Here is a 22,861-nt window from a genome sequence, read left to right as displayed (position 1 = left end):
ACTGCCAGTAACCCTCTTGCCCACCATTTCTCTAGACCACTCACTGGTCTCCAGCTAAAGCTCTGCAGAAAGGTACTGAAGAAAGTATGAACAAGGGAATGTTCTCTCTTCTAAGCTAGGACCACAATAGTGGGCTTCCTTCATACTCATCCAGCTGCCATCACTTATTTCTACACTCATGGTCATTTCTTTCACTAGTTCTTACAACTTGCTCTCTTGGGGTGAATTTTGCTTATATTTCTTTAGTTTACAAATTGCTTTCTAATCTGTTATTCCACCTACCTTAAAACAACCTGATGAAGTATACAGTATGTCCACACTCTACATTTGAGGAAAATGAAGGCTTAGAGAGATTTTAAATACTTGCTCAAGGGTACCTTGAGGTACCTTGTAGGGTGAGTACTGAAAGACGCAAGTCCTCCAATTCATTTCTCTACAATCCCAGCCTTCTCTAATCACAGCCTATCAGCATGACTTGCCGGCTAGTTGAGGGCAATTTTTCTTTTGAATTCAAACAAAATTTGCGTTCGGTATGTAGAGAGTCAGTAAGATTACGTGCAGCCTTGACTGTTATCTTGAATGAAGACAGAAGCAGCAAATTACCCTGAAGCTGTAGGTTTCTTTGAAACAGGAAATAAGAAATAACACAATGCAGGGTTATCATGCTTCCCCAGAGACTATTCTGAGAAGCTGCTTTTAGCCAACCTACAAACACCAGGTGTCTGATAAGAAGCAGCGGGTGAGAATCTCTGGTTAAAAGGACAAGAAAGAGCCATAACAATCCAATATGTATTTGGACTTTCTAGGCACCAGTGCATGGATTTTCACAGCAGGCTAATGGTCTGGGATGGGGCTGCCTTTCAAAGACTACAAGCAAGCAGGCAGGTGGGCAATCACTCACATATACCGGCTTGTTTCTTTGCCTGCCTAGAGGTAGAGCTATGTTGTAAGCCAACTACATTGCAGAGAGTGAAAATATAATGAAAGCTGACTTGCAAACTTTCCTTGGGTGAGATCTATACCAGTTGTTGAGCAAAATAAAGAGCTCCTTTGTGGATAAGGACTCCTTTGTGTCACCCAGACCCTGTAGAACTGGTAGGTCCTGACACTGGTTCTGAACTCTTCTTCAGGACAAAGAGGGTAGTTCTCAAAAGGTGAACATGACACTACATATAGCTTAAGAGTGGGCACGGGCTTTGAAGTTTCATGTGTACTCCTGTTATTCTTTTAGGATGTATCTGTTCAGCCTTGATGGATATTAAAACACTGAAATACTTTGGTAACAGTTGGCAGCCAGCCGCTGCCCCAGGCCCTCCAGAATTTGCCAGTCTCCCCGGTGACCCAGTAACTACAGGGTTGGTGTCTGGAACAGCAGGGGTCTCTAGCTTCAGCACTATCACCTGTGTCCATTTAATTGGTCAGTGCCCATGTGGTGGCAGTCATTAAACATTATGAATGCGTGTGCCTGTGCTAAAATATTAGACACCCATCAAGTGGGTATGCCTACTAAAGTCTTAGAACTTATTCCACCAGGGAGGGTTTCCACCAGGCCTCATTCTGCCCTATTTTCTGCTTGAGGCATTCCTAGGGGGCGAAACTTTAAGTTCACCAGGCATTACCCTTAACACGGATGTCAAAGGCTTTCTGCCCCAGGGTTAATATATAAGAAGTTTGGTCCTGACAGGTAAGCAGGGACTAGACCCAGACACCAAATCTCTTTCCATGCTGTTCTCGTTTGTTTTTGTTTGGTTTGGTTTGGTTTCCTTACCCTTTACCGTGCCTAAATTCTAAACTCATAGAGGAGCTTGCTGGAATTCAGAAGAATCCAGGGAAGAATTCTAGTGCAAAGAAGCAGTCTTGGTGAAACAAAGGGCCTTTCATATCCCCTGGGGCACTGTTTCAAAGCAACCAACACAGATGTACAACTCAGAAACAAACATGAATCACCAACCAGACACCAGCCCCAGTCACAGCAACATTCACGGGCAGACATCACAATACATCCCGCAGACCCTGGGTGGGAGGAGGGCTGTGGGCTAGGGGAAGACCGGGGACAGACCTAACGAGCAAAATGAATAGACCACACAAACTGAAACACAATTAGGGAGAAAAGGGAATCTGAAATATCAGAAACAGACACACAAATGGGGATAATTTATTTAGGAGGAATTACGTAGGGTAATTTTTTGCGCCTGCCTTCAGGACACACATTTCACCTTTAGACTTCTTTGTAATAATAAAAAAAAAATCATTATAACAGTCATCAGTATAACAGTTTTATATATCATCTAAAGCACAGACAACAGAGAAAAAATACCACTTTTATTAGCAATTTAGTATGTTTCCCTCTGAATAAGTTTTCCTGGAGGCTCGTATCATGATTTTTTGTACCAGTATTTTCATGTACTGCAGTTTCTGGAATTATCATTTTCCACGCCCTGGCACTTAATGGTTCACCCAGAAGCTGTATCATAATTTCTTAAGCACTTTCCTTACTGTTGGCATCGCATTTACGGTCTTAAATAATATCATAGTTGATATCTTTGAGCTTATAGCTACTGTAATATTTAGATGAGGTCACTCATAACTTTCAGATAGATTAAGGCGGGATGTCACTCATGAGTTTCTGAATATTTCACTGTACTTCCCTGGAAGGGCTCGTGCACATCCAGCACATGGAGGGAAACAGTAATGCTTTTTTTCTAGGTTCAGAGAAAGTCCCAGAACTGCTCTCTCCCGTCCTGGATTCTGCATGCTGCCCCCCCACTCCCCCCACCCCATGATGCTGCCTCCTGCTCCCTGCCTTGGTCCATCACCCTGGGCTGAATCAATTGCTCGTTGTTGTCGAAGACAGAATATTTTAACGACTCTCTCCTGCTTTGTAGCTAGGATTCTCGGCCTCTCTGAGGCAGTGGTGGTAGCGGGTAATCTGTGGGTAAGAAGTGGTGCTCCCCGAAATGGCAATGCCTTTCTCACCACTGTCTCTGCTCCTTTACTGAAGCACTTGATCACGGCCCTTTGTACCTCTCCACTCTTTGTTCTCTATTTTGCTGATTTCCCACTAGATTCCTGTTTCCCAGAGAGAAGGGACCTGATATTACTACTCACTTCTGTATCCTGGGCATCTGGGTCAGAGCCTTCTAAATGACAGATCCTCAAAAAATGGCAGCTGTGCCACTTAAAGAATCCTGCGATTTACTGCGAAATGCTTCTCCTCTACCCTCTTCCTGACTCCTTACTCTCATCTCAGTTCCCACCGACATGGGTTTCTGCCCTCTCTTACAGATGAGTCCATAGAGAGGTGGCAGTGACTTATGTGAGAAGCCTTAGAAGGCGACGATCTAAGAATAAAAGTAAAATCAAAGAAAACAGAACAAATGGAAAGAAACTAAGACACACTGCTGTGTCTTCCCTGAACAAAACAATCTTGTGCAGAAAAATCACTGCCGTGGATATCTGAGATGGTGCCATCGTTCCACAAGCCCCATAATGGGAAAAGCCCTCCTAGGCCAGTCTCGGTTTGCCATCTTCTTATCTCCTTTTTCATGAAAGGCACAGCCTTCTCAGCCCCATTGCTTTCTCCGCTGGCAGTTCCCATTCCCTAAGATCTTGCAAAGCCAGGCCCCAACCGGTGCAAAGAGGGAGCCAGCAGATGGCAGAAGACAGCTGAGGCTTCCACCCTCGGCACCTCCCCGCCTCCCCTCGGAGGTGGGGCTGCTCGCAGGCTCCAGGGAGAAAAGTGACTGAGGCCTTATTCATAAGCCCAGGAGGAAAGATCAGGGATAAAGAACAGAACCACAAGATATACATGAAACCTTTTATTAAACTAAGAGAAGCTCTGCTTCCGAGAATTCAAGCTAAGCCAGGTGATTGCCAATTGTTCCCAGGGCAGTTGTTTCCTGACCCCCAACTGCACGTGCATACCCCAATTTCAGTAACAAAAACTCACAAAACAACCTCCGAGGAGGAATTCCTTTCTGAAGCAGAGGAGACTTCTTTTTCAACTTGGCCTGGAGCTTCTGGAGGTGAGTCTCTGGCTTATGTTGATAAATGGCCCCATGGTAAAGATGGTGAGCTCTCCAAAAGAGGCTTAGATCCACAGGGCATGGCTCATGGCCATTTGGGGGAAAGTGCCCTATCGTCTCCGTTTTGTTTTTCTTTCTTAAAAATGTATTCATTGAGTATCTCATATATCACTAAATTTTATACAGCTCAGGAAGGCTAATTCTCTTCCTCCCATCTCAAAGAGGAGAAAACAGAGCCTGCAACCATGACGTCTTCTTGATCCCAGAACCTACCACACTGGGTTGTATTCCTCTGTTTACTCATCTTTTTCACTCCACTGGTCTGTGACCTTGAAGCCAGGACTAAGCCTAATCCATTCTGTATTCCTGGGGCCTAGAGCTAAATCTCACACCAGAAGGCACAGATAACTAGCGTTTGTTAAATGAATGTGAGGAGCTCACAGTTTATATTTCTCATCTGACCAAAAGCTTTTTCTATTTGGATTAAAACCTCTGGCAGGTGAAGACTTCTGAGAAGTCCCTCGGTGGAATCCATAGGTTCCTCTTCCCCCAATCTTTCTCACCTCCCTGCAGTATCCCAGGAACTCCATCCCGGGGAGTTTTGGCTTTTGAAAACTTTTGTGTCTCTGTTCGTGTATAGAAAGTGTGTGCGTGGATGGTGGTGGTATATCTGTGAGAAAATGCCATGTTTCATTAAAGTTCTGTTGGAAAATATTTCCCTCAATTGTACTCAGAAACTAACAGCTTCAAATGCTTGCTTATAGTCTTGATAAAAATAAACATACTTTTGTTGGCCATGACCTCAGTGTGCTGTCTGGTCCCTGGGGATGGGGAGGCTGCACAGGGACATGCATTTTTACCCACAATGACAGTGACCCACCCTTATATAATTAATGGTGGCAGGCTGCTGCCAGGCCTCATTTTTAATGAGGGGCTTAATGGTGCAAAATCACAGGCAGCGTGATGTAGAGCCCATGTCCTCGCTGCAGGTAGGCCGAACTCCTCTGGCCATAGTTACAGCAGAGAATCCAGTTCCAGTCTGTAACTTCCCTCCCATCTGAATTCTAGAAGCGGCTTCCCACTGTTTTCTTTTCTTCCTAGGGGCTTTGAAAATTAAACTCATGGCAATAATCTAAAATTGCTTTGCCCACAGAGAGGTTTAACCAGAGATAGCAGAGTAATGCTGAAGAGCTCTGGGATTCTGGAGATCTGGCTTCCAGTTCCTGCTCTCTGAGGAAATAACTGGAACGAAACAGAGACTCCACATTCCCTGACCCTCACACCTCAGTCTTTCACTCCTGAAATGAACGAAGAAAAGAATGAACAGAAGATCTCTGAGGCACCTCTGAGATTAGACATCTCATAGACATTTTGGGGATGGAAGAAAGTTTGGTTCTCAAAAGTGGCTTCATGTGATTTTATATTGTTAATGATCATTCATTCAACTCATTCATTAGGTGCCCACTATAAAACAAGGCACTGTTCTAGGCTTGAGAATACCACACTGTGCAGGACAGATGAGATCCTCGTGGGGAGGAATGGACAAGAAATAAATCAAATAAGGTAATATCAGATAGTGATAACTGCCTTGAAGAAAATAAAACATAACATTGTGGGAGAAACAGGTGTGGAGAAGAGTGTTTCTTTAGTTTGGGCGTCAGCAGGCCCACCCTATAAACCACAAAGGTGGTCTCCTGCTCTACACCAGCACATACTCCTCTCCCCACCACCCCTCATCATTCCCAGATGGTGGCACTTGAGTTGAGATTTTTTTTTTTTTTTTTTTTGAGATTTGATAGAGGTAGTGGGAAAGTCTGCCCTTGGATTCTTCCCAATCTCCATTTCTATTCCCTTTTTTACCAAACAATTTGGTCAGATGATATTGTGTTTGAATTTGGTGCCATTTACTTTTTAAATTTTTTAAAAAATATTTTACTTATTTATTTGACAGAGAGAGAGAGAGAGCACAAGCAGAGGGAGCAGAAGAGGGAGAGGGAGAAGCAGGCTCTCCGCTGAGCAGGGAACCTGATGAGGGACTTGAGATCATGACCTGAGCTGAAGGCAGATGCTTAACCCACTGAGCCACCCAGGTGCCCCAACTTGGTGCCATTTATTAAGCCAGAGATTTAATTTTCCTCATCCCTGTTCCCTTTCTGAGCTGAGTTAGTTGTTCCATTGTCTCATATAGCCATACCTGTATTGACATCTGTGTATCTCTACCACAGCACTTGTCCAGCATAATTGTTATTATTCTAGTCTGTTCGTCAAGAGCACAGAACGTCTTTTTCATATTTTTTACCCCATTGCTAATAGTCATGTTTGTCAGAGTATGGGTACTTAATAAATGTCTGATGGATATACCAATGAAGGAATGAATGACTTGGGACCAAGAAACTTTTATCAGCTCCCCTTGATACACTCATCATAGCACAGATGAACTTCTCCAAAAAGAAGAAACATTAGTGGTGTTGTGGGCACCCCTCTTCTCTAACTGACCTCTAAAAGCTAGCTCCATAAAGAAGAACCCGGGGCCTGCTATTAAATATCACCCTCAGAGAGGGCTGGAATACCTTCCATAGGGTACTGAGCTCAAGGAGAAGGCAGTGGTCCTACTTGGCAGCAGTCATCCTCATCCCTTGGTATTGGTGGTATCCGAAATAGAAGTGCCAAGAATATTCCTTAATGTTTCTTTGGTAGAAAGCTTTAATTTTTCTGAGGAATTTATGTTGCAACTTCTTTCTTTTACTTGTTGTTTAGATCCCTTCTTGGGTTGTAAACATTTCACGAAAGAAATGCATCAACAAAGATGTAATACCAATACTTCATTTTTCTAATGAGATTATAAGACAAGGGTCATTTCTTTTAAAAGCTTTCCTTTTGAAATGCTCAGGAGATTATTTTAATGTGATCCTTTAATCACTTCACATTGTGTTGTTCCTGTGCGATAGGATTTGATGTACAAGGAAAGCAGAACCAAATATAAACATTCCTACCTCATAATTATAAGAACATTATTTCTAACAAGTTTACAGAGTGCTCTGTCAATCTATTTCCAGGTAAAAAATGATTTTCAGAAATATGAATGTTATAAAGTAAGTATACTTTTCTTTACGTGTTCTAATTATGGCTAAAATTTCACATATCTACTCTCAGACTTTGATTCACTTAAAAGTACTAAGGTTTAGAAAGACTCTTAACTAAAAGTCACTTTCCATAGAACAGTGATTCCCAGGAAAGGTAGGGGTCCCTCCAGATGAGAATAGTTTTGTGTGGGAATGTATTTCATATGTGGACTTTATAAAGCATGGGGGAGGGAGGGGAACCAAAATTGAGAAGTTACTACTCTGTGTTGCTGCTCTACATTGCACTTTGGGTATACAAATTTTTTACTAGCTCCATATTTTCCAATCTACATTTTCCATCTTTTCTAAAAGATTGTCATAGAAGATATTCAAATGATGTCTTAACAGGATATAAATACTCCCATTTATATGTTTGTAGCCCTGCCAAAAAGAAAATCTATTAATCAAATAAAATATTTATTTAAAAGTATCATGTCAGTTTCCAGGAGCTCAAAGGCAAGTGAAATTCCCTTCAAGAGAAATGATCTGGGAAAACCAGTTCTTGTTCAACCAGTGATGGCTTCCAGGAATTGTTGCTTTCTTTAATAAGTTCTCAGATACCATTTAGAAATCAGTTCTAGAATTCTGCTTGATGTATAGCTAAAATACTGTAGACAGACGGTCACTTAGCTTGTTGGTATATTCTCCAGTGATGGGGGGCACATTAATCCCATGAGATAGCAAATTTCACTTTTGGATTGATTTCATTGTTTATGACTTAGGCCGCACACTTGAATTAATTTTAATCTTTAGCCCAAACCTCCCCCACCTTCATCCACTTATTCAACCAGCCACCGTCACTGTGGTAAATGGACCTGCCATCTATTCAGTTGAATCATCCATGATTTACCTCCTTCCTCAAAGTATCCTCCTCCTTTTTCAGTTGGACAAGATGTTTTATTCATCCTACATCAAAACTATACACTTTAGGGATGCCTGGGTGGCTCAGCGGTTGTCTGCCTTCCACTTAGGGAGTGATCCTGGAGTGCCAGGATCCAGTTCCACATGAGGCTCCCTGCAGAGAGCCTGTTTCTCCCTCTGCCTATGTCTCTGCCTCTGTCTCTGTGTCTCTCACGAATAAATAAATAAAATCTCAAAAACAAAACCTTATACATTTTTTTTGCTGCCACTACAGTTTCAGTGCATTAAAATCTCACTTGAACTATAATAGCCACCCTATGAATCTCTCTGCTTTCCACTCTACTCCCAGCTTCCAAAATCTTCCCCATATAACAATAAAAGCAATCTCTTAACATAAAAATCAAATCAAGTCATTGCATTCAGAATAAAATCCCACCTCTTTACCATGGATTACAAATCCCTGTATAATCCAGTTCCTGACACTACCCCTCCAACCTCATTTCATACCACACTCCCCTCTGTTCAATGTGATTCAGCCTCAGGGGCTTCCTTTCTGTTCCAGGAACATGCCAAATACTTTCCAACCTTAGCTAGTTTTGCGTGTGTTTGTTTTGTTCACTAGTATATTTTATTTGCTTTGGACACTCACAGAAAGTACTGAATAAATATTTGTTAAATTAATAAATACATGCTGGCCTCTCTGCTTGTTCTCTCCTCCACTCTAGGCATGGCTGCCTTCTTCTCATTCTTTAAGCCTTGGATTAATTTAGCTACTGGAAAAAAAAAAAAAAAAGAATTCTTTCCTTAACCCATTATTTGTAGAGGGTCCCTTATCTTCATAGCACCTATATAAACTTTTTGCTATACCTATTTGTATGTTCATTATTTTTTACTTGTCTTCCTCACTCATAAAACTCTAAGCTCCATGAAGGTCATCTGTTTTATTTACCAATGTATTAGCCAGTGCCTGGCCCTGGGCCTGGGACATACTGCTAGTCCTGAACTAATCTGTTCAACAGATTAATGAATAAATAACTGAGTGTGTAAGGGTATTAAACACTAACAATCAGCTCAGTAATTCATAGCAGACTCATCTTATTGCTATTTAAAAATGTATATTTCTTTATTAGGAGAAGAGCTCATTTATTGACTTCCTGTCCTTGGGGCAGTTCCCATACTAATCCTAAGGAAGCTCAAATTTAAGATATCAATTGATGTAAAAACTTGCTACAGCATGTTTTGTGATTATTACTCTGGGCCTATTTCAGAAAATGAGACTAGTTTTCAGACTAAGTTTCACAAGTCATTGACCTTTTAGACAGAGCTGCAAGGATGTAGTGAGGTCTACGAGGAGGCAGCATCCATCCACAGTTCTAGGTGTGTGAAATGCCATTACTTAATATTTCCAGAAATTCATATTTTTAAAAATAATTTATATTCTCTTGAGATTGAAAAGGCTACACACATCTTTTTGGTGGAGGTAGGGGGCTGGGAGGAGCGGCAGACTAGTTTACTGTAAACTCAAATAATAATCATAAAATCGGAAATCATTGCCTCAGCCTCCGGTCTACTGAGCACTTAATAGTGTTTACATCAGTTAACATCTGGCCTCCAAATGTTATCAGTCTTAAACACTGCACCTGCAGACAACCTGGCATTTGAGTCTTAAATGTATTCTTTTGGGAAGGAAGGAGGGGTGAGAGAAGGGGGATAAGAGAAAGTACAGGTGGAAAAATGAGATCCTAGAATCTTTTCTCCTTGACTCAGGCAGTAAAGCGAAGAAACATTACACATTTTTTCCTCCCAGATACTGAGCATTTATAATGTGCCCTGCCATGTACTCAGTGTTTGTTATATATTAACTCATTTCATTGCTATAGTCACTCTGTGTGGCAGTTGTTCATTTGACTCTATGGATGTGAACACTGAAGTTCAAAGGGTTTAAATAGCTCAGCTATTAAGTGGTGGATCTTTGATTCAAATCCGGAAACCCACTTTGATTGCATCCATTAACAGATCAATGAATTCACCCCCATCAGGGGCACCTGAGTGGCTCAGTTGGTTACGTGTCCGCCTTCAGCTCAGGTCATGATCTCAGAGTCCTGGGATCAAGCCCTGCATTGGGCTCCCTGCTCAACAACAAGTTTGCTTCTCCCTCTGCCTCTGTGGCCTTTCGTGCTCTATCTCTCTCAAATAAATAAATAAAATCTTAAAAAAAAAATTCACCCACATCAGTAAACATCTGCTCAGTCTTTCCTTTTGTGACCATAGATAAGTTTTCATGATTGTATCTGAAGCCAAACCTTCTGTTCTGAACCCTGCCCTTTCTCCTCTACTCAGAGATTGTGCTACTGTATCATCATTTTCCATTTTGCACATCAGCAAACAATCAAACTGTAAAAATTTATATCTAAAACAAACTAATCCACAAACAAAAAATAACAACCAAAAAGATTTCTATCAGACATATGAAAAGTTGAAAGAATTCCTCACCAGCAGACCTATAGTCTAAGAAATGTTAAAGGAAATCCTTCAGGCAGAAGGAAAATGATACCAGATAGAAATCAGTATCTACACAAAGGAATTGTTTTTTTTTTTTTTTTTTTGCTTCTTTTAAAAATCTACTCAAAATACAATTGACTGAAAAGAATAAGAAATGAGAACCATGTATTGTGAGGTTTATAATGTACATAGAAGCAAATCAAATGTTAATAAGAGCACAACAGCAAAGAAGGGAGAAATGGAAGCATATTGTGGGAAGGTTCTTACACTATATTTGAAGATATATGATATTGCTTGAAGGTAGGCTGGGATAAACTAGAGATTTACACTAGAAACACTAAAGTAACAATTAAAATAAAAAAAAATGAAGAGCTTTACCTAAGGAAATAAAAAAGGAAGCATAAAACTCTTAATTATTCAAAACGCCAGAAAGAGGAAATGTATAATGGACAGATAGGGCAAATAGAACACAAATGGCAACACGGTAAATATAAACCTAACCGTGTTAATAATCTCTTTAAATGTAAGCAGTCTAAACACCATAATTAAAAAGCAAACATTTTCAAGATGTATAAAAGAGCATGATTCAACATTATGCTGCCTATAACAAGCCATTTTAAATATAAAAACCCAAGTTAAAGAAAAAGGAGTGGAAATACATATACCATAATAACACCAATCAAAGGAAATCCATAATGACATTATTAATATAAGAACAAGTAGATTCTAGAATAAAGAATATTATTAGGAATATTAAGTCATTTCATAATGATAAAGGAGACAATTTGTAAAGAGGATATAGACAATTCTAACAATTATGCACCAATAAATGAAATAGAGTTTCAAAATACACGAAAAAAGTAACAAAAAGTAAAGCAAAGAAGGACAAATAGAAAAATCAAAAAGTATGGTATCAATAATTGATAGAACTAATAGAAACCCAGTAAGGATAGAAAACTTGAATTGAACAACACTATCAATTTAACCTAACTAACGATGTTAGAACACTACACCTAACAACAGCTGATGACACATTCTTTTTAAGTGTACATGGAACAAATCACAAAAATAGACAATATTCTAGGCCATAAAATAGGTCTCAAGTTTTTATTATTTTTATCTTTTTAAATTTTTATTTGCATTTATTCTATGCAGAATTTACTCCCGGGCCATAAATGTTTGTTTCTTCGGTTTCTTCTGGGATATCTTTTTCTTCTGTGCAACCTCCTCTTCTGGTTTAGGAATAATCTGCTCTTTTTCAGTAAGAATCATCTCGATGTGGCAGGGAGAGCTCAGGTATGATTAATCCAGCGATGAGCCCTGTAAATTCTATGTTGCATCTTGGGGGCTTTGTTCACCTGTATGTGCTCAATGACCAGAGAATCTACATCTAAACCCTTAAGTTCAGCATCACTCTGCATTTTTAAGCATGTGGAATAAAAATTCAGCACTCTTCTTGGGCCACCGACCCTGTGTCCAGCTCCACTGTTTGGCCTGCACACACCTACCACCTCCACCAGGCCCACTCGGGGGGAAGAGTCAATAAGTTTTTAAAAATTCAAGCCATACAAAATGTCTCTGATCAGAGTGGAATTAAATTAGGAATCAATCACAAAGATATCTCTAGTGAAGCTCCAAGAATTTGAAACTAAACATTTAAATAACTCATGAGCCAAAGATAAAACCAAAAAGTAATTAGAAAGCATTTTGAGGGCAGCCTGGGTGGCTTAGCGGTTTAGCGCCACCTTCAGCCCAGGGCATGATCCTGGAGACCTGGGATCGAGTCCCGTGGGGGGCCTGCTTCTCCCTCTACCTGTGTCTCTGCCTCTCTCTCTCTCCGTGTCTCTCATGAATAAATAAATAAAAATTTTTTAAAAAAGCATTTTGACTGACTGAAAATGAAAACATTACATATCAAAATCTGTGGCATATAGCTAAAGCAGTACTTATAAGTAAATCTATGGCATCAAATACCTTTATTAGAAAAGGATAAACATAAATGACCTCAGTTTTTAGCTTAAATGAGAGAAATAACAGAAAAAAAAAGAAAGAAGAAAGAAAGAAAGAAAAGAAAGAAAGAAAGGAAGGAAGGAAGGAAGGAAGGAAGGAAGGAAGGAAGGAAGGAAGAAAGAAAGAAAGAAAGAAAGAAAGAAAGAAAGAAAGAAAACCACCCCAAAGTAAGCATAAGGGGATAAAGGATAAGAATGAAAATAAAATGGGGGGGGGGGAGGGAATCAATGTAGACAAAATGGGTTATTTGTGTAAACACCAAAACTAACAAACTTCTAGCCAGATTTACCAGGAAAAAAAAAGAGAAGCTACAGATTAAGTATATCAGGAATGGAAGAGTAGACATCAATACAGATTGTAAAGATATAATAAAGACAACAAGGAATGACTATGAACAACTTTATGCCAATGAATTCTACAACTTAGATGAAATGGATAAATTCTTTGAAAAACACAAACTATCAAACCTCACTGAAGAAGAAAGAGATAACATGAATAGACCTATATACCCATTATAGAAATTGAATTTTTAAAAGTTTAAATCATTCTCACAAAGAAAACTGCAAACCCAGAGGCTTTCCTGGTGAAACTGCCAAAAATTGAAAGAAGAAATAATACTGATTCTACATACACCTTCAGAAAGTTGAAAAGGAGGGACTACTTCCCAACTAATTGTTTAAAGTCAGCATTTCTCTGAAAAGAAAATCTACAGATCATTTCCCTCATAAACACACATGAAAAAATACTTAATAAAATTATAGTAAATCTAGTCCAATAACATATAAAAAGGTTGACATATTTTGAACAAGTGGGTTTTATCCAACGAATATAAGGTTGTTATAACCTATAAACAATCAATGTAATTCACCCTATTAATATTTTTTTAAAAACTATGATCATCTTGAGTAGACGCAGAGAAAAACATTTGACAAAATTCAATATTTTGAATTTCTGGTAAAACAACAACAACAGCAACAACAAAAAAGCTTCTTGAAAACTAGCAATAGAAGGGAAATTTCTCAGCCAGGAAAAGAGCATCTGTGAAAAAGCTACATTTAACATCACACTTAAGAGTGAAACACAAGTTTATTGCCCCTTGAAATTAGGAAAAAAGTAAGAATGTCTGTTCTCACCATTTCTACTGAATATTTTACTGAAGTAGTAATCAGTGTAGTAAGGAGGAAAAAAAGATATAAAATCACCTACACTGGAAAGGGAAAAGTAAAATTGTCTCTATTCATAGGTGATATGGTTGTCTATGTAGAATATTCATTGCAGCTTTGTTATAGTAAAAAACTGAAAACAACTCAAATATAACAGGTGAATAGGTAAACAAATCATAGTGCTCTCATACAATAGAATACCACTTAGCAGTAAAAGGAAACAAACTATCAATACCTGCAACAATATGGACTAACCTCAAACTAATTATTCTTGGTAAAAGAAGGTAGATCAAAAGCGTATTGTACGTTTTCATTTATCTAAAAGACTAGAAAATAGAACTGTAGTGACAGCACATTAGTGATTTTGGGGGGGTTGGAGGCGCAGTAACAGGGAGGATTGGGAGAAATTGCAGAGGAAAACTTTTGGGTTTGAATGAATATGAATGATCTTGGATATAGCAATAGTTTCATGAGTGTATATGTGTCGAAATTGTACACTTTAAAAAGTAAACTTCTTGCATGTCATTTGCACCTAAATAAGAATTTAAAAAAAAAAAAAAAGACTTGTGATTACTCCATGCTGTCCTTCAACAATTGCCTCATTTCTTTTTTTCTTTATTTGCACTCTTTTAAAAGCAAAATTCTTCGAGAAGTTGTCTTTACTTGCTGTCTCCACTCCACAACATCTCTGTTTTTGTCAGCACAGTATAATCAGGATTTGGTCCACAGCACTTCATAGGAAATCCATCTTGCCTAGATCATCAGGGTCCTACATCTTGCCCAAACTAATAGCTAACTCTCAGTCACCTTCTTTCTCAAAGTGTTGAGAACGCTTGACACTTTTATCCTTCTCTTATTTTAATTTTTGAGATATTACTTTCTTCTGGTTTTCTCCCTATTTCATTGGCCTTCCTAGTCTCTCATCTCTCTCCAGATTCTACACGCTGGAGAATCATGGGACTCAGCTTTCAGCCTTGTTTTCTTTATCTATACTCATTTCCTAGGTGATCTTATCATGGCATTTATCATGGTTAAAATATTATCTGTTCACCAATGACTCCCTAATATGTTTAAAACAATGACAACCACAGGAAGATATGATGAATGGTTAAGAGACTCATAAACTAATTAGACAGAGCTGGAAATCTCAAGAACAGCCAAGGCAGTTTAAAGGGTAAAGGCCTGAAAATGTGGATGGATGCCAGGTGCTGTCAGATAGGCTCCCAGACAGTGCTTTCCAGTGCATTCAAAACACTGTCTGCACTGCCTTTGTGCATCACTGTCCTCAGCTCTGGTGGTGATTTTATGTAAAATGCATCCAATTTCTATAAAACTACTTAGCATTGATTTTGCATCTGAAGAATTTCAGAAACGTCAACATTCCAAAAATAAATGGCATCATGATTCTATTAGAGCTCAAGCAAAGTCTCCAGGCTTCACTGTTCTTTGCCATTATTTTTAGAAATTAAATCTTCCTGTAATCTAAGTCAAATATCTCTGAGCAGATCACAGCTTGCCCTTCATCAGAATAGACAGCCCTCCTTTTCATTCCCGAGACATGGGACCAGTCAATCTTGGGGGATGGCCGCACCTTTACAGTATGTTTGGGGAACTATTAGGATCCTTTACTTCACATTTGGCCTGCACATGGAGAATGAAAACCCCAAATCACTAGGGCAGGTTTCAGCTTTTCTTTCCACAGCAGTCTTCTGTTTTGTTTTGTTTTTAGATTTATTTATTTGAGAGAGAAAGAGAGGGAGCACAAGCAGGCAGAGGGGCAGAGGGAAAGGAAGAAATAGACCCACTGCTGAGCAGGGAGCCCGATATGAGGCTCGATCCCAAGACTGTGGGCTTATGATCAGAGTTGAAGGCAGATGCTTAATGACTGAGCCACCCAGGTGCCCCATCCAGAGCAATCTTTTCCGAAGAGGTGTATATAGCATCAGTGTTTTGAAATAACTGAGAAGCTTTTATAACTAATGTGAATTCATTTTCTTCTTCAGATATCAATTCCTATTCATGACTTATTATTTTGGAAAGAGCATTGTTCCTTTACAAATCCATCTTTTCAATAACAGAAACAATGATCATCTTCAAATAGAAGTAGTTGAGGAAACCCATTTGCAAAGTATTCACTTCCTTTCAATTGCTTTTCCTACAATCCTGTCTTTTGACTGACTCACAGTTAAACAAGACACTTGAGGGCTGATTTATTTGCCAGAGATGTCCCCTGAAAATTTTGTCTCAGCTCTGTCACTAATCCTATTTCCTCATTTTATCTTTTCACAACCAATTCTCTCGACATGGATTTCCTCTTTAATACTCAATTATGTTAACTTACTGGTAAATTACCCAGTCTAACCAAAACATCAGTTTCAGTAATCAAAAGGGCAGAGGGCTCCTCACACAGTGTTTCTGACTCACATATTTCTGACTCACGGTTGGATGTACTATGTTCTGTGCCACCTCAATAATGTGGCATTACTTGGACAAATTAAAAAAACACCATCTTATGCAGGCTAGCTGTTTCTTGCATGTTTTCTTCTCAATTTTATAAATGAGTCACTTAACTTCTTCAGTATTCCTCAAAAAATTTTTAAATTCTATTCTGAAATGTGACCGTTTTACTCTAAACAAGGAAGCTATAAAACTCATTCCATTTTCCACGCAGGTTTTATAATTTTATAATTTTTCAAATTTGCAATTTCCATGTAAGTTTCACTATTTTAATATAGAATTAAGAGATGCTTAAGGTCATTCCTTATTGAATATAAATAGCAGCAACTTTTATTCTATTGGGAAAATGGAGTTTGGGAATAGTTGATTTCTTCTTTTGTTTATTTATAAACTAACATTTCTGATGTATAAACTACAAATCTCATTGCTATTTTGAAAAAAATATGACAGAAAAGAATGCAAAACTTTCAAATGTCTGTTAACAATTCTTGCAGTAGGATTATCATGTGTGCTTGGTACTTGAAGCAGTTTTCAAACTCCTCTTTTTAAAAAATTTGCAGCATAAAATGCAAAGCGTAATTAAATTCTCTTGTGGCAAAACCTCTAATACATCACTACCACAGACAGAAAGAAGTTCATACTCCTCTGTCTGATAGTCAAGGTCCTAATGGTGTGATTCGAACTTAACCTTCTAAGCATATGTGTTAGGATCTCTAATCTCTAATCAAGCTAAAATATACACTTTCCCAGAGTTATACTTGCTTCACTTTTGTTCATGCTTGTCCTATTTCCTATACTGTCTTTCCACATAGAATATCCTTTTTGGACATTTCTGCAAATCTAAATCCATGTGTGAGCAAGGGACAAAGTGGGAGATGGAAAGCACAAGAATTAGAGAACTCAGTAATTGTAATTGGGAGAGTGACTGCCTAGACACTGTTAAGCTGCCCTGAGTGGTCAACCCCATTAAGAAATACTTAGAGTGACTCAAGAGCTCCTATATATAGAGGGAAATGATTGCCCTGGGAAAGATCTGCTTAAAAGCAGTTTAATGTAATGCATCAGGTCAGGCAGAGGCTTGGGAAAGAGGCAGACGTGGGTCTGAACCGAAGCTCTCGCCAGTTGCCAACTAAAGGGCCTTGGATTTAACTTCCATAAGCCTTTAGTTTCTGCATGTGTAAAAACAGTGATAGAAGAGAAAGCTAAAGGCTTGCTATGAGGATGATGTTAAATAATATGTGTAAAGATTTAGATGTTCAGCTCTACAATTCGCTAGTCATGCCAGTGCTGGACAAGTGCAATAGAACAGAAATGGCAGTATGGTTTGCTTAGACAAAGGGCCAGAGATTTTACCTATCCCCATTCTCAGAATGGAATTCCCCAAGATTTATAGATATCACATAGCAGACCAAAAAGTTCTTGCGTGGCCTGGGAAGCTGCTGAAGTGTGGAGTAGACATTTCCCTGGGTCTGTGCAGGAGTGCTGGCCACCACCTTGTAATGGAGGCTCTAAGGAAGAAGGCCCAAAGCCAGGAGGCTGAATTGAGTCTGGGAAGATAAGCACTTCAAGGAGAGACAAATTGTGTATGGCAGACACTGAAGTGGTTGCCCCAGAGGCTCCCACAATCTTTGTCTCCTACTCTGTTTTGAAGATAAGAGTATCCAACTGACATAATTTTGGCTGATGACATGTAGGCAGAAGTCTCTGGAAAAGGTGTTCCTTCCCAAATCTCAGGTCAGACACCTGAAATTTACATTTTTGTGTTAAAAATAGTTGAAAGTTAGATATTTTGATCCACAGAAGACAAGCCTTACTCCCTAAGAAAACTCTGTATTTTGCTCCTTTACCTTTCTTCTTTATTTTTCCTCCCTGAGCAGGGGACTCAATACACAATCACTCTTAGTCTTAGGGCTTTGAGGATATGTACCATGGTGGCAGAAAAAAAAGATAAAAGGATCCTGAATCTCAGGACATCAGTGAGTGACATGAAGCTCTGGACTACTTACCCCTGAAATTCTTGTTGTACAAACAAACACAGCCCTAATTGTTTAGCCACTATGGTAGGGTATCTCATATGCAGCTGGAAACAATGCAAAATTGATGTCATGGCACTGAGTTAGCAAGCAGAGGGTGGGTGGACCTACTGAATGGAAGAACTGACTCCAGAGAAACTGGCTTTAGGGAGTAGAGCTTCTCTGGGAATGACCAGCACCTCTGGAGTAGAAACAAACCTTAGGTTACCTTGGAGGGAACACGGTACAAAGCCTTTCCTGGAAAAGACAAGAAGGGAAAATAAAGGAAGAGGAGGATGGGGAAGAGAGGGGAAGTTAAAGGGGAAAAGGAACATAGTACTAGGGAAGCTGTAGTTTTAAACGGATGGTCAGGTTAGCAAAGCATATATCTCAGGGTAGTATCTGGGATATTTGAGTGTCAAGCTAAGGAAACAGGACACTAACAGGTCCTAAGGTAAGAACATGCTTGTGTATCTAAATATTAGCAAATAAGTTAGTGTGGCTGGAGCTAAGTGGATGAGGGAGAGAGGAGGAGATGAGGCCAGGGAGCCATTTCTTAGAAGGCTTCCATAAAGCATGTGTGAGAAAGACAGGAACCAATGAGGACTGGGAGGCTTTATACTTGAGCAATTAGGATGCCTGAGATGCCATCCTCTGAGATGAGGAAGCCCATAGAAAGATCAGATTCTAGGTTTGGGGGTGAAGATTAAATCATGTTAAGTTGGAAATGACAGGCATCAAAGAAGAGATGTCATATAGCAGCTGGATATAAGAATCTGGATTTCAAGGGAGAGAGACACATTTTAAGTTCATATGAATGTTTCCTAGATTGATAAGTGGAGATGTGCACATTCTTCAAAAAGTGAAAAATAAATTTGTGTCTTCATCCATCTCTTCTCAGTCTCCTTCCTGTATATTGATATTTAGCCAGAATGGTTGATGTGAGTCATCTGGGGAAGATTCGGTGAAATAAAGTATACAAAGGACATATCTCAGTATAGATATTCAATTAATAATACCTAATATATGTTGTGTACTTATATTTTTCCAAAGATTTTGTTAAGCACTATGCATGAATCAACTTATTTAATCTTTACAATCAACTGATAAAGTATATAATATTTTAAACTCATTTTATAAATGATGATACTATGGTTCAGACAGCTTTAAGAATCTTGCTTGAGGTCACAGAGCTGGTAAGCAGAAAAATGTGGATTCATACAAAGATCCTTTTACTCCTGAACCAATGTTCTTAGCCTACATACTATAGCAGAGTTAGACTCAGAACCCCCTCAGGAGTAATGTAAATTTATGCAGTGACTCCTATATCCAATGCCTTCTCATAATTTACACATAGGTGTCTAATAAGCATCTTAGACTCCACATGACTGAAACAAAATCCTTTATTTTTCCAACTAAATGTGTTCCTCCTCCAGCCCTTCAGTTTCCCATCTCAATTAATGGCAGTGTTTATTTGCCTTGTTGCTTAAACCAAAAACCCAGGAATTGTCCTTGATCTCTCTCTCTTTCCCTCATCTGATGCATCCAACTCATCAGCAAGGCCCGATGGCTCTATTTCCAATATTTGTCCCATATTTGTATATTCTATTCACATTCATAGTTCCAACCATCATTCCAAACTACCACTATCTGTTATCTGGATTTTTTTCAGTAGTCACTGATCTTCTTGTTTCCAGTCTTGGCTCCTATAACCTATTTTACCCACAGTAACCAGGATGAACTTTTAAAAAATAAACCACACCATGCTTTAAAATATTCTATAGCTCTTCATCACATTTAGATAAAATCCAACATCCTTATTGCAGCCTATAAGATTCCTCCTAACCTGCTCTCTGCTGCCTCATTTTGAACTAGTCTCCTTCTTACTCATTATACATTTTTAAAGACTTTTTTCATTTATTTATTTGACGGCAGTTGGGAGAGGCAGAGGGAGAGAATCTCAAGCAGACTCCATACTGAGTGAGGAGACCGAGGCAGGGCTTGATCTCAAGACCATGAGATCATCTCATCTGCAGCTGGAAACAATGCTAATTGATGCCATGGTGCTGAGTTAGCAAGCAGAGGATGGGTGGACCTTTACTGAGTGGAAGAATTGACTCCAGAGATACTGGCTTCCTGAGCTAAAATCAAGAGTCAGATGCTTACCTAACTGACTCACCTGGGTGTCCCTCATATTTTGGTGCACTGACCTTCCTTCTCCTTCAACAAAGCAAACTCTTCCTGCCACAACCACTTGCACTTGCCAGTTGACTCTGCTCACCATGTTCTGTTCCTGGTTCTTCATATCATTGAGGTCTCAGAGCAAACGTAATCTCAGGAAGGCCTTCCTTGTCTGCTCAATCTATATTGTCACCTCCTCCCACAGACACTACACACCACACCATCTTATTCTATTTGCTTCATTATTTACTTATCATTATTTGGAATTTCTTTATTAATTTATTTATTTGCTCATTTTTATCAGTCTTTCTCCACTAGAATGCAACCCTCATGAGATCTAAGATCTTGCTATAACTTGTTCCCAGCTATATCTCCAGGGCCCAATACAGTGCCTGATACATAGAAGGCCATCAACAAAGATTTGTTAAATAAAACTGGCTGAATATAATATAATGGAGAGTAATTATTGAGGTCTTAGTGAACTGGATGCATCCTCAGCTCAAAGAAATTTAAATATAAATTTCTTTAGAATACTTTGTTGGCCAAATCAAAAGGTCTTAGAATTTATAATCTCTGCACTCTACCACTTCATCTCCTAACCCAACGTCACTAATTCCATAAGGTCAAGGACCTGAAAACTCACAAACAGAATGATACTGTTTGCAGATGAGCAACTCCTTTTGAGCAAAATATATTTCTCCTAGATCTGTAGTGATTTCCCCAACAGAAGAAATCATTCAGCCACCTAGTTTTCCTTTAAATATGACACATACAGTGAATGGATTACTTCCCCATAGTGGGAAATAGATTGATGGAAAATTTATTGATGGAAATTTATAAATCTATGAAAAATTTTTGTTTTCTTTTTTTAAAAATTTTTATTTATTTATTCATGAGACACACAGGGAAGGGCATAGACATAGGCAGAGGGAGAAGCAGGCTCCTCACAGGGATCCTAATGTGGGACTTGATCCTTAAACTGGGACCATGCCCTGAGCCAAAGGCAACCACTGAGCAACCCAGCTGTCCCTAAAAAAAACAGTATGAGTTTATATAAGTTATACAGAGGGTAATTTTTAAGAGATTTAATTTCTAGGTTAAGCATCAAATAGCCCTTTAATGGTTTCCAGGCCCAATATTCAGGTTATAGTTTTTAAAACCCTAGTCTAGGGATCCCTGGGAGGTGCAGCGGTTTGGCGCCTGCCTTTGGCCCAGGGCACGATCCTGGAGACCTGGGATCGAATCCCATGTCAGGCTCCCAGTGCATGGAGCCTGCTTCTCCCTCTGCCTATGTCTCTGCCTCTCTCTCTCTCTCTCTCTGTGTGACTATCATTAAAAATAAAAATAAAAATAAAAAAAACCCCTAGTCTAGATGAATCCTGGCTGGAGATGTACATGTCTTGCTCAAAATCCTCAGGAGTAATGCCATGGGAGCTGATATATCTGTACCTAAGGAGGGATAGGCTTTCTTCACTTAATTCAGTTCAAATCCTCTTTATGAATGTAAAGGAATTTATTTCACTCATGGTCTCCCATTATAAAATGTGAAGGTGGAAAACTATTTAAGCTAATATTAAGAATGCAGTAGTTCTTAGAAATATTATATACTGGGGCACCTGGGTAGCTCAGTGGTTGAGAGTCTTTCTTTGGCTCGGGTTGTGATCTTGGGGTCCTGGGATTGAGTCCTGCATCAGACTTCCCGCAGGAAGCCTGCTTTTCCCTCTGCCTATGCCTCTCTTGCTGTGTTTCTCATGTATACATAAATAAAATCTAAAAAAAAAGAGAGAGAGGGAAATATTATGTACTGAGTAAAATAAGATGAGGATTGATAAGGCACCAGAGGTTTGGGAAAAGGGAGAATATAGGTGATGTGGTTTCTATTTGAGAGTAGTTTGCTAAAGACTGATTGAAGTGGGGTGAGGTGAGAATGGGAGGTAAGAAATCAAAGACAACTTTTTAAAGAGTTCTGCTGTGAAGGGGAGGGCAGATGTGAAGCAGTAATCGGTAGGGACCCATGGAGTCCATTGGCTTCTTTACTGTCATACTTGAGTGCTTGAGAAAGGGAGAAAATGATAATCAAGGTGAGGGAAGAGAAATACAGGTGCAAAGTCCTGGAGGAGGCCAAACAGGATGGGTCCAGGATACAGCGGAGGGGCTAGAGTTTGGGAGGTTACAAGAATTAACTCTCCTGTGATTTCTTCTATTTTCTCAGTAAGAATGAGATAGATGAACTTGGTTTTGTAGGTTTTAGGAGAAATGACCTGGCACGAAATAGTTGTTTTAAGAGAATAGGAGAGTGAACTGACCTGAAACATGCAGTAAAATTGCTGAGTAATACTGACAACTCATCTGATATTTGCAGTCATTAATTTAGAATGAGCTCCAGAAGCATGGTTGAGTGTTTTTCTCCAGTCATGTCCAGCTGCTCTTGTGCTGAGGCTGAGTAGTTTGAGTCAGTCTAACAGGGTCTAAAATGTTGCTGGTGAGTAAGGCAGGCACCTAAGGGTATTTATAAGGGAGTAGTTTCA

At 39.3% G+C, this 22,861-nt stretch overlaps 1 protein-coding gene and 1 long non-coding RNA gene across 6 annotated transcripts in view; one reads left to right on the top strand and one right to left on the bottom strand.

The window, feature by feature from the left end:
- PDE4B (phosphodiesterase 4B) overlaps positions 1-22,861 on the bottom strand; it is a 548,107-nt gene that overhangs the window by 123,310 nt on the left and 401,936 nt on the right. The window lies entirely within an intron of this gene.
- Positions 3,605-4,825, top strand: LOC144305266 (uncharacterized). The gene is made up of 2 exons (XR_013372326.1): positions 3,605-4,025; positions 4,212-4,825. It is a non-coding gene; the product is annotated as an uncharacterized LOC144305266 (long non-coding RNA).

The sequence above is a fragment of the Canis aureus genome, chromosome 3, assembly GCF_053574225.1.
Source record: "Canis aureus isolate CA01 chromosome 3, VMU_Caureus_v.1.0, whole genome shotgun sequence".
NCBI classification, from domain to species: Eukaryota; Metazoa; Chordata; class Mammalia; order Carnivora; family Canidae; genus Canis; species Canis aureus.
This window is presented reverse-complemented; position numbering and strand designations above follow the sequence as displayed.